This window comes from Podarcis melisellensis (genome assembly GCF_964234715.1).
Source record: "Podarcis melisellensis genome assembly, chromosome: 11".
NCBI classification, from domain to species: domain Eukaryota; kingdom Metazoa; phylum Chordata; class Lepidosauria; order Squamata; family Lacertidae; genus Podarcis; species Podarcis melisellensis.
Window position 1 is genome coordinate 13,306,591 of NC_138543.1, and position 12,235 is coordinate 13,318,825.

Here is a 12,235-nt window from a genome sequence, read left to right on the forward strand (position 1 = left end):
CATAGCTGCTTTGACTCTTTGTGAGCACATACAAGGGGGAAATCAAAACAGACTACACAGATGCATATGAACATCTAGTTTTCATCCCTAATTAGAATCACTCTACAGTTGTTCAAAGAGAGCAGTTACTCAACGGGCCTAAGAAAATAAACACACACACACACACACACAATTATTAAGCAGCACATTGTTAAAAACACAGTCTTTGGTTATTTGGTTCTTGCAGTTGTTTGGCCATTACAACCAGAAATATTCAAAAGGAGGAAAAACCCCTGTGCCAAGCAGTTTAGTCTGAAAGTGTTTGAAACCCGGATCCTTAGCCAGTTCTGATACAACATGCATGAAACACAAATGGCTTGGTTTTGTGGCTTCCTGGAACCACACAAACAATAGAAACTATGGCTTAAGGGGCGTCACATGTACATGTGGGTTGCTGGAGACAGTGGTGTAGCGTGGGTTGTCAGCACCCGGGGCAGGGAAGTAATTTGTGCCCCCTAACCCGTGGATTTGCACCCCCTAACCCTAACCCCCAGATGTTGCGCCCGGTGCGGCCGGGCCCCCCTGCACCCCCCACGCTACGCCACTGGCTGGAGAGGTGCACTTTGACCCTCCCCAGTCCTTCTTGTTTCTACCCTGAGCTAAGCAAAGGTTTGGCTAAACTGGGACTCATGGTGAAGAATAAACCTTGCCTACAGCTAATAATAATAATAATAATAATAATAATAATAATAATAATAATAATAAAAAATTCTGTTTATACCCCGCCCTCCCCAGCCAAGACCGGGCTCAGGGCGGCTAACACCCGATATAAAAACAAATTGATTGAAATACAACTTAAAAACAAGATTAAAATACAGCATTAAAACATTAAAATACAGCCTCATTTCAATGGAAACTCAAATCAAAAACTTTTTGGGGGGATGAAAGCGTCAAGTCTTCACCAAGGCTAACTTTCCAGACTGGTCCTACATGGGACAGGAAAAAGCCAGGGAAGTCCCTAAATAGGAGTTCCATCACAGGAGGAGAAAGGTAAAAAGAAGAGGGGGAGGGAATCTCTTACTCACAGGCTGAAGATATTCTAGGATGTGTCCAGAATCAGAGTAACCAGGCCACAGAATCTTGTATAAACCTCTTGTGGAGCACCCATTTTGTGTCAGTTCTATTCATGAAAACACTGTTTGTAGAACACCCAGAGATGGAGAACACTATGTTATTGCTAAGATTTAGTGCAATATGAGCAATTTCTGAGCAGAGGTGGTTATCATCTGTCAGTGGCTAACGGATTGGCACCTTGAGTACCTTCTTACGCAAATCACAGACAATGTTTGATTAGTTGTTCACCCTGCATGTTAGGGATTTCACATTGCTTGTGACAAATGGCAATTTTATAGCCAATTTGACTTTATGCATGGCCTTGTTTTACTATTGCATAACCCACTTTGGGATCCTCTGGTGAAGGATATTTCCTAACAAATAAAGTCAAAGCTACTGAATACACAACAATATCCGCAAATGACACCTGTCACTTATTTGTGTGTAATTTGAAGGAGAAAAAAACCCTCTTGCAAATGGAAATTAAAAACAATAACCAAAATAAGCAGCACAGACTGCTCTTTCCCATTGCCAGGTCTGCATGAGCCCATGTAAAGGTAAAGGGACCCCTGACCATTAGGTCCAGTCGCAGATGACTCTGGGGTTGCAGCGCTCATCTCGCTTTACTGGTGAACAGCTTCCGAGTCATGTGGCCAGCATGACTAAGCTGCTTCTGGCGAACTAGAGCAGCACACGGAAACGCCGTTTACCTTCCCGCTGGAGCGGTACCTATTTATCTACTTGCACTGGTGTGCTTTCGAACTGCTAGGTTGGCAGGAGCTGGGATGGAGCAACGGGAGCTCACCCCATAGTGGGGATTCGAACCACTGACCTTCTGATTGGCAAGCCCTAGGCTCTGTGGTTTAACCCACAGTGCCACCCGCGTCCCTATGAGCCCATGTAAAAGGTAAATGTAAAGGGACCACTGACCATTAGATCCAGTCGTGGCCTACTCTAGGGTTGCGGCGCTCATCTCGCTTTATTGGCCGGGGAGCCGGCGTACAGCTTCCGGGTCATGTGGCCAGCATGACTGAGCTGTTTCTGGCAAACCAGAGCAGCGCGCAGAAACACCGTTTGCCTTCCCGCTGGAGCAGTACCTATTTATCTACTTGCACTTCGTCCTTTCGAACTGCTAGGTTGGCAGGAGCAGGGACCGAGCAATGGGAGCTCACCCCGTCACGGGGATTCGAACCGCCGGCCTTCTGATCTGTTTAACCCACAGCGACACCGGCATCCCTATGAGCCCATGTAGAAGGCCTTATATTCCATCCCATTTGGGAAAGAGATTCCTGCCTGTTGCAGATGTAGCACAGTAGTTAGCAACATAAAACATAAAGGGTTTTCCGGGAAGCCTGAGGCTGGATGGTAGCAAACATCCCTCCATCACAGCAGGAAGGAGCCATTTGGCAGCACCCTTGGAGTGCATATTTGAGACCACTCAAAGTGGATTATGTTAATCAGATGCCTACTTTCCTGACAGCCCTGTTTCAGTTTCATTCCGACCATTCCATTCCAGAAAGCTTTGGTACTCACAGTGGTGAAAATACTGGTATCTGCACCCAGTGCACACAGAGACCCTGATTCCACTCACATCTTGCAGGATAAACTGAAGGTCACAGGAGTAGATACCTTTCTGCCTCTCACCCCCTGGCTTGAGTTCTCAGTCTACCCCTTTGTCACTCTAACCACCCTGAAAGAGATTAAGATAAAGTGGCTAAGCTTTTCTCAGTCTAGATTAATTTAACTACCTTCTTTTAATCCAATCACAGTTCTTTAAAGGAGTGGTAAAGGGATGGGTTTTCACATTGTCTATTATTGACAAAAGTGACTCTCCTTGAGAGAATATGAGTAGGAGACCTAGGAATTGTTGTCATACTGAAGAAGAATGGCAACTTCAACTGATGGAATATTTGCAGCTTGCAGACTTAACATATAGAATAAGAGAACAAGAAGAACATAGGTTTAAAGAAGAGTGGAAAATGCTTGTTGAAAATATTGGGGGGGGATTGTGTACATTCGGAAATGTTGGCAGCATTAAGATAAATTCAACAGTGTAAGTAAGTTTTGATGGATGCGATAATGGAATGCTGAATGTTTTAGTTTCTGTAAAATATGCAGGGATTTATGTTATGCAAAATGAACCATGGAAAGAGAAGAAGGGAAGTCATTGATATTTTAAGGTTGTTTAAATTAATATTCTACAAAGTAAAACAGAAAAACATAATAAAAATGATACCAAAAACAGGAAGGAATTGTTGTCATAAAGTTGCCATCTTCACTGAAACAGCATTACTCGGAAGTAAAGTTCCTCTATGTTACTTTACAGCAAGTCTAAGTACTTATATCTGACATATCAGCAAAATATACTCAAGTCAGCTGTCCAGCTCAGTCTTGGAGCCAGCATGACATAGTGGGTTGTGAATGGTCTTAAGAGACCAAGGAGAAACCCCGCTTGGCTAGGAAACTGTGAGTAACTTTCAATCTAATTTGCTGCACAGGAATGTGAGGATTAAAGCTGGGGAGGGGGAGAGGGGGAACCTTGAACTGCTGGCAGTTTTCTTCTGAGCACAAACAGTGGTTTCAGGAAATGGGAATATTGATCAGGACCACAGTGTAGGAGGGGAGGAGTTTCAGGATGCCTCCTCCACCAGTCATAGCACTCCCAATCACAGGAATATATAGGAAAGTGGCCTACTCTTGCCTAAGTCATAGAATTGTAGAGTTGGAAGGGACCCTGAGGGTCATCTAGTCCAACCATAGTCATACCATTGGTCCATCTAGGACATGGGAGGCGGGTGGCACTGTGGACTACACCACTGAGCCTCTTGGGCTTGCCAATCAGAAGGTCAGAAGTTCAAATCCCCGTGACGGGGTGAGCTCCCGTTGTTCTCTCCCAGCTCCTGCCAACCTAGCAGTTCAAAAGCACACCAGTGCAAGTAGATAAATAGATAACGCTGCGGCGGGAAGGTAAACGGCATTTCCGTGCGCTCTGATTTGCGCCAGAAGCGGTTTAGTCATGCTGGCCACATGACCTTGAAACCTGTCTGCGGACAAACGCCAGCTCCCTCGGCCTGAAAGCAAGATGAGCACTGCAACCCCACAGTCACCTTTGGCTGGACTTTACCACCCAGGGGTCCATTACCTTTACCATCTTGCTCATGGGTAGGCAAACTAAGGCCCGGGGGCCAGATCCAGCCCAATTGCCTTCTAAATCCCTCGGATGGTCCGGGAATCAGCATGCTTTCACATGAGTAGAATGTGTGCTTTTATTTAAAATGCATCTCTGGGTTATTTGTGGGGCATAGGAATTTGTTCTTTTGGTTTTTCCCAAAATATAGCCCCCCCCCCCCAGGTCTGAGGGACAGCGGACTGGCCCCCTGCTGAAAAAGTTTGCTGACCCCTGATCTAGCTCATGATTTTTTACACGGACAGGCATCAGCTCTCCAGGGTTGCAGGCAGGAATCTTTTCCAGACCTACTTGAAGATGCTAGAGGTTGAACCAGGCATTTTTATTTTTGCATACAAAACATATGCTCTACCACCGAGCGACTGTGATGCTTTTCAAACACACACATGCAAATGCACAACACATTAAAAATGGCATGTAGCTTGAGCTTTGTTCTTTCTGCAGTTAACCTGCTTAATCCTGTGGTTACTCTTGAACCTCCAGCTCTTGTGCCCTTGCCACAAAAAGGACTCTTTGGATAATGGTCCTTCCTTATCTTCCTAACTGCAGTATTTCCTTGTTCCTTCAAAAGTGAAAGCAACTTAAGCTTCCAGAAGCAACATAGTTCCTAAGCTCAGTGGAGTTGTATCTGTATTGGCAATGACAACTGTTTACAACATTTCACTCAAGTCACCTCTAAGCCCCACCCCCAAAAATGTTGGTGTGTATAATGGAGGATAAACACTAAGATCCAGATTATAAACACGTAAAATAAACACTACTTTATAAATATGCAATAAATGCACCGTTTAATATGCCAGCAAGGGGGTTATGCTCCAGAGGTGGTACAAACTATGCGGGAAGTCACAGATTCCCTTAGGGTTGCAACAATTTGCCAGGTTGTGGTATGCTGCAGCAGCAGAAAACGATTTAGAGAACTGGAAATAGGAACTTTGCACTGACACACTGTAATCTCTGCAAAACTACCCATATGAGCAGCTCGGTCAGTGATTTCAGTATTTAAGTTCAGGAAACACAGTTTGCTACTTGAAGAGAACATCCTAAAAGACAGGCTGACAAGTTCTAAGCAGGCTTCCCTATTTACCTAAATCATTTATATCAAAGTATTGCTCCTGTTGGATGCGGGTGGCACTGTGGATTAAACCACAGAGCCTAGGACTTGCCGATCAGAAGGTCGGCGGTTCGAATCCCGGCGATGGGGTGAGCTCCCATTGCTTGGTCCCAGCTCCTGCCAACCTAGCAGTTCGAAAGCACGTCAAAGTGCAAGTAGATAAATAGGTACCACTCCGGTGGGAAGGTAAACGGCATTTCAGTGTGCTGCTATGGTTCGCCAGAAGCGGCTTAGTCATGCTGGCCACATACATGACCTGGAAGCTGTACGCTGGCTCCCTCGGCCAATAAAGCGAGATGAGCGCCGCACCCCCAGATTCGGTCACGACTGGACTTAATGGTCAGGGGTCCCTTTACCTTTACCTTTTAGTGCTCCTGTTGTGACCCACCTTGGATTAGGCCAGGCTTCCTCAAACTCGGCCCTCCAGATGTTTTTGGCCTACAACTCCCATGATCCCTAGCGAGCAGGACCAGTGGTCAGGGATGATGAGAACTGTAGTCTCAAAACATCTGGAGGGCCAAGGTTGAGGAAGCCTGAATTAGGCTGTGACCAAGAGGGTCTTGACCCACTGCTCTACAACCAATGCTATAGTGTGTATGTACAGAATCAGAAGATACCTTCCCTGTCATCTTACACATCTCGTGCCTCTGATGAGACTGAAAAGAAGCAGGTTGTGACTTACGAAATATTTTGCCAAAATAATCTAGATAGCAGTGAGTTTGGGTTTGGGTGTATGTACCATGGGAGTTGGGGATGCGGGTGGTGCTGTGAGTTAAACCACAGAGCCTAGGACTTGTTGATCAGAAGGTTGGCGGTTCGAATCCCTGTGACAGGGTGAGCTCCCGTTGCTGCCAACCTGGCATTCCGAAAGCACGTCAAAGTGCAAGTAGATAAATAGGTACCACACCGGCGGGAAGGTAAACAGCATTTCCGTGCACTGCTCTGGTTTCGTCAGAAGTGGCTTAGTCGTGCTGGCCACATGACCCGGAAGCTGTACGCCGGCTCCCTCGGCTAATAAAGCGAGATGAGCACCGCAACCCCAGAGTCAGCCACGACTGGACCTAATGGTCAGGGGTCCCTTTACCTTTACCATGGGAGTTCAGTCAAGCTCACTGCATAAAACAGCCATTTAGCAGAGTTGTCTTTACTAGGCAGACACCAACAAACACCACTATGCATACACACACTATTTACAGATGCTACAAGCAGTCTTCTCTCTCTGAGCCCAGAGAGGGTTCCTTGCTTCAAAGTCCCTGCTGCCAAGTCCTAAATTCAGCTGCTTTCAAAGTCCTGCAACTCTTCAGTCTTGTCCAGAATCCCAATTCTTCCTCTTCCTTTTTCTGTTCCCCACAGTCTCACACAGAGTCTCCCAATGTCCTACCACAATAAATGCTGTAGCCTGAGCACCTTATCTACCTAGCCTCATGCGCCAATTCTGCCCAGCAATACCGATAAGGCAGTTACAAGATGTCTGCAGCTGCCTTGTGGGGAATGAGTCGTCTCTGCTGACTCATGGAGAATTAACCAATTTATCACTTTCCTTCAACAGGCTTAATTTACGGTATGGTGATTTTGATAGGAGCGGAGCTAAGCGCAACTAACTTAGCCAGGACCCAACCCAGCACCACTGAACATAGAGTGGATCCTTCTTCCTTATCCAGTACTGGCCCAACTGTGGATGGAACCTAGTTGATTTAAAACAGCAACTTTTAGGACATGAGTGAAGGAGCGCACAGTCAGAGACGTCCACCTACAGGTCCTGTTTAATGTCACAAAGGATGCTGAATCAGAAATGCTGCATTGTGGGTAAGTGAGCATGATGAGAGATTTTCATCTCAGCATCCCCTACAACACTAAAAGAAATCCTGAGTGACCCTCTTGGTTTATGCAGTGCAGCAACTCACAGCTCGTAGATACTCTCGGCCGGATCCTGTCCACAAGCAGCAATTCATAAAAGGCAGTTTATCAAGGCTTGTGGGGCAAAGCTTTAGTGTTAAGTGCTGCCATATCCTATCATTCATGAGTAGGAGCTCTTCTCCGAAAAACTGAGCACTTCGTCTCAAAACAAGGCTCTCTGCTCAATTCCTATCACAGATTCTGTACATGTTCAAACTGGAGTTGCGTAGTTGGGGCAAGCATTCCCCACATATTTGGGGCAAGTGAGAGCCTTGACTTAGCAGAGTGTCCTATTATTCAAAGCTGACACCACCAAAAGCTTTGAAATTTTACATGTCCTTTTAAAAGTCTTGGCAAACATTTCAAATGCTAGCAAAGCAGTCTCATACCTCAACAAGTCGAATGCAGAGTGTTTAATGAATCAGGACCTTACAAAGGTTCCCACTGTCGCCACCTTTCTAGGGACAACAACCTGGTTGCATGAGATAAGCCCACCCATAGCTGTTTCCTATCAAATTTATTCTCCGGAAAGAAATAACAGCTATATTAGCTCAGCTAGAGCTTAGATAAATGGGCTGTATCTTTTAACAAAGGGGTCTGTTTGTTAAAGGAGATGAACTGTATGCAAGGACAAATGGGTGTTTTCATCCAAGTATGTGTGATTCAGGAAGTTTTTCAAACAGTGGTATGAGTAATTCTGAAAATGTCAGAATTAAAGACAAACTTGGATGAATACTAACAATGGTAGAATAAGGCTTGTGGTTCTGCAAAAATGAAGCTTTCTTTCAGACACAGAAGCAAGTCTTCTCCGATGATGTATGGTAATTCTTCAATTATAAATAATTGTATTATCATTTAATGTTTCATAATAGTTGTTTCAATTGTTCTTTACCAATAATTTGATTGTTTTGCTCTTTTGGTGAACTGCTTTGGTGCTTTATTACAGTCAAATGGTGTGTAAATGTTGTGAAGGGAAGGGAGGTGATTTTTTTTATTTTGTTTTGTTTCAGAAGATGGCAGTTAATTAACAAGAGAGATAACTGATCCTTGGTAAATCCACCACTCTCATTTACAGCCATTGAACACAAAATATGCATTTGTTTTTATCATTCACACTATGTCAAGATTCTGTTATCTCACACATACTCTAACAACCCCCAAAACATGAACTCCCTCATACCTTGCAATACCTAGGACTCCCCCCCCCCATTAACTTCTGATTTCTCTGCCTTAAAACATTTTTTCTCTAATTAAACTAAACACTTACCTAACCTACATTTGCTGTAATCCATGAACTCTGCTTCATCTGTAACGAGCAATTTAGCTCATCTCTTTTATTAACACTCCAGTTAACCAGTTTCTGACTGAAGGTATACAATTTTTTAATAGCAATTCTCAGGCAATCTCTGCACTTCAGCCGACTTTTATTTCGCTGTTTGAAGTGTTTAAACTGCATTTATACTTTATCACGTACTCCTTCCAAGAACTCCACATTGATAAAGGCATCCCTATGCTTGGTTAGACCGAATGAGTGATTCTCTTCATATTTTCCTCTCCTTGAAATGAATGAAAGAAAGAAAGAAAGAAAGAAAGAAAGAAAGAAAGAACTGCAATTCTTTACAGATTCACCTCACAAATAAAGCAGGAGTATTAGGCATAGTGGGACGCGGGTGGCGCTGTGGGTTAAACCACAGAGCCTAGGGCTTGCCGATCAGAAGGTCGGCGGTTCGAATCCCAGCGACGGGGTGAGCTCCCATTGCTCGGTCCCTGATCCTGCCAACATAGCAGTTTGAAAGCATGTCAAAATGCAAGTAGATAAATAGGTACCACTTTGGCAGGAAGGTAAACGGCATTTCCATGTGCTGCTCTGGTTCGCCAGAAGCGGCTTAGTCATGCTGGCCACATGACCCGGAAGCTGTACGCCAGCTCCCTCGGCCAATAAAGCAAGATGAGTGCCGCAACCCCAGAGTCGGCCATGACTGGACCTAATGGTCAGGGGTCCCTTTACCTTTATTAGGCATAGTACCTACCAGTCACTGTTGGACTATAACTCTCATCATCTTTGGCCATTGGCCATGCTAGCTGAAGCTGATGGGAGTTGTAGGCTAAGTCACCAGGAGGGCTTAAGGAAGGTAAACAGAACCTGTTTTGCAAACAGAACTGTTCAACAGCAATGACACATACTTCCAAACAGCATAATACATATTTTTCAAGCCACTACATAGCTATTACTAAGACAACTCTTCCTTCAACACTGGTAAAAATGTAAAGGTAAAGGACCCCTGGACAGTTAAGTCCAGTCAAAGGTGACTATGGGGTTGCAATGCTCATCTTGCTTTCAGGCTGAGGGAGCCAGCATTTGTCCACAGACAGCTTTCCGGGTTATGTGGCCAGCATGACTGAACCACTTCTGGCACAATGGGACACCATGACAGAAACCAGAGCACATGGAAACACTGTTTAACTTCCCGCTACAGTGGTATCTATTTATCTACATGCACTGGTGTGCTTTTGAACTGCTAGGTTGGCAGGAGCTGGGACAGAGCAACGGGAGCTCACTCTGTCACGGGGATTCAAACTGCCGACCTTCTGATCAGCAAGCCCAAGAGGCTCAGTGGTTTAGACCACAGCGCCACCACTACCAAGAGATGTCAACAATTTCAGCACAGCCCACACAAACAGTAACTATCTCCACAGCTGGCTCCCCCAATTCACCCTGTGGATTGCCTCAGAAACAGTGTTTCCCAAACTTGGGTCTCCAGTTGTTTTTGGACTACGACTCCCATCATTCCTAGCTAGCGAGACCAGTGGCTAGGAATGATGAGAATTCCAAGTTTGGAAGCCCTGCCTCATAGGGAAAGATGCTTGTTTTTCTCGAAGACACTTTCCAATCTCAAAGAGAAGCCTCGATAAAACTTACATTGCTTGCCACACACAAGTACTGGCTAGGCATATCTAATCTGTCACCTTGTTCAATTTTTATTTTTATTTATGGAGTAGGGGGAATAGATGAGAGGTCAATTGGGGTGAGCATATGCGAGGCCTGTGGCACCTAAAGACAAACACAGTAACGTCCCCCAAGGAGTCCTCATATTGCAGAACTGTGCTTGTGGATACAAAAATTCACGAAGCTGACCTCTGCTTTCCAAAGTCAGTGTAAGCATAATTTTGCAAGTGATGAATTGCAGGTTTTAAACAAAACTTTGCCAGAACCTCTATTATGAGAAGTGCTATTAAACTTGAGTGTCCCACATGGACTCGGGCTCAGAAGTGCTTTGACAAGAAGTGCCAAATTAAATAAAAAAAACTAACAGCACATTATCTAAATGAAAGTGACTTCCACAAATTCCACAGGCTGAGATAACTATTCTGACTAGCTCTGAGCGTTATGAAAACAGGCAGGAGTGAGAATTATAGAAGTCCCTTAAAAGTTATGCCTCTCCCCATGGCATGAATGAAACTCAGTTATTTCACATTGCAGCTAAAAGAGTACAAACAATATCTTCCAGGTGCTATGTTTAAGTTTCACACCTACACACAAAATTCAGTTACATCCGGTATCAGATACATTGCTGAAGTAAATATGAAGTGGCATTCACAAACGAACACTTTTCTTATGAATGAAAAAAGCTGCGGCTGCTTTTCAATCACAAAATTAAGTGCCTTATTGTATAAAATGAGATTTTTAAAACACACCCACAAACCTAGTCCATATCTGAGACACTGAAGAGCTATGCTATCCAAATGCAATTTATAACACTTTGTACTTATTATTGTAATTGGCTTGCAATTTAGCCCTCTACCTAGGTAATCAGACAGTTGTAAACACAGCTGCATTTTGCATGCATAGATAACTTCGTGACTGTCACTGTAGGTCTCACTTCTTCTCCCCAGAAGCTGGTTCAGGAATAGAAATGACCGCATGCTTGCTGAGCACTGCAAATTTGGCTATTATGAGATAGGCCATGTTCCAAATCTTGAGCAACAGGTGTAAAATGCTTGGAGCTTCCTGCTAGAGAGACTTGATTCATTTTTGCACTGACCATATAGTTTCAGAGCTGTCTGCTGTGTCTGCTCTGGTTCTGGGATATTTTACTGTCCAAACTGCACCCCAAAACTGCTCATTGTGACCCATGTTCACAAGAAGGCTGTGTCTTTGCTTCCACGTGAATTTCTGTGGTTGACATCTAAAGAGAGATGATCTGTCACAATTATTACTGAGAGCAGCCAAAACACCTGCTCTCAAAGACAATTGCAAGCCACCATATCTTTTCGGCAGCCTTCAATGACTGCTAACTGGAGCAGTTTTTTTCCTCCACACGACAGCTGAGATCATTTTCTGAGGCCCTTCTTTGTGTGCCTCGTCCTCGAGAGGTCCAGAGGGTGGCAACATGAGAACAGGGCCTTCTCTGCAGTGGCTCCCCGTCTGTGGAATTCTGTCCCCAAGGAACTTCGCCTGGCACCTTCATTATACACCTTTTGGTGCCGAGCAAAAACATTCCTTTTTAACCAGGTCTTTGGTTGATCTGATTGACATCCTATGCCCTTTTAAAATGCGGGGGTTTGGGGGGAGAGGGTTATTGGGTTGTTGTTGTTTTGATTATGGATTTTGTGGTATTATATTTTGAGTCTTGATGTTCCCTCCACTGTGTGCATGTGCTGTGTCAGTTTGCACATGTATGACATGCATGCACAACTGATGGCATGCAGTCCTCAGTGGGCTGACCAACACTCAATGTGGCTGGGCCCCCCCAAAAAAAGTTAGCCACCCCTGCTCTAGACCCATGGGCACAATAAATGAAAAATTGTAATTTGAAAAATAAGCTAGTAATGTTCCAACAAACAAACAAACGCCAAAAACACCCTCTCACACTTACCTACATGGACTTACTGGGAGCCATAGAACCTGAGCAATGGGTCTAGCAAAGCTGCAAGCTACTTAGTGCCAC

General features: G+C 44.6%; 1 protein-coding gene across 5 annotated transcripts in view; it reads right to left on the reverse strand.

Moving 5' to 3' along the window:
• The window catches only part of CDC42SE2 (CDC42 small effector 2), a 114,275-nt gene that overhangs the window by 66,303 nt on the left and 35,737 nt on the right, over positions 1-12,235 (reverse strand). For 3 of the 5 annotated variants that reach the window (XM_081930840.1, XM_081930839.1, XM_081930838.1), the window contains exon 2: positions 1,065-1,174. The exons of the other annotated variants lie outside the window; for them this stretch is intronic. The gene's annotated coding sequence lies outside the window, so the exon portion shown is untranslated. The remainder of the gene's footprint in view (positions 1-1,064; positions 1,175-12,235) is intronic. 5 annotated transcript variants of the gene reach the window in all.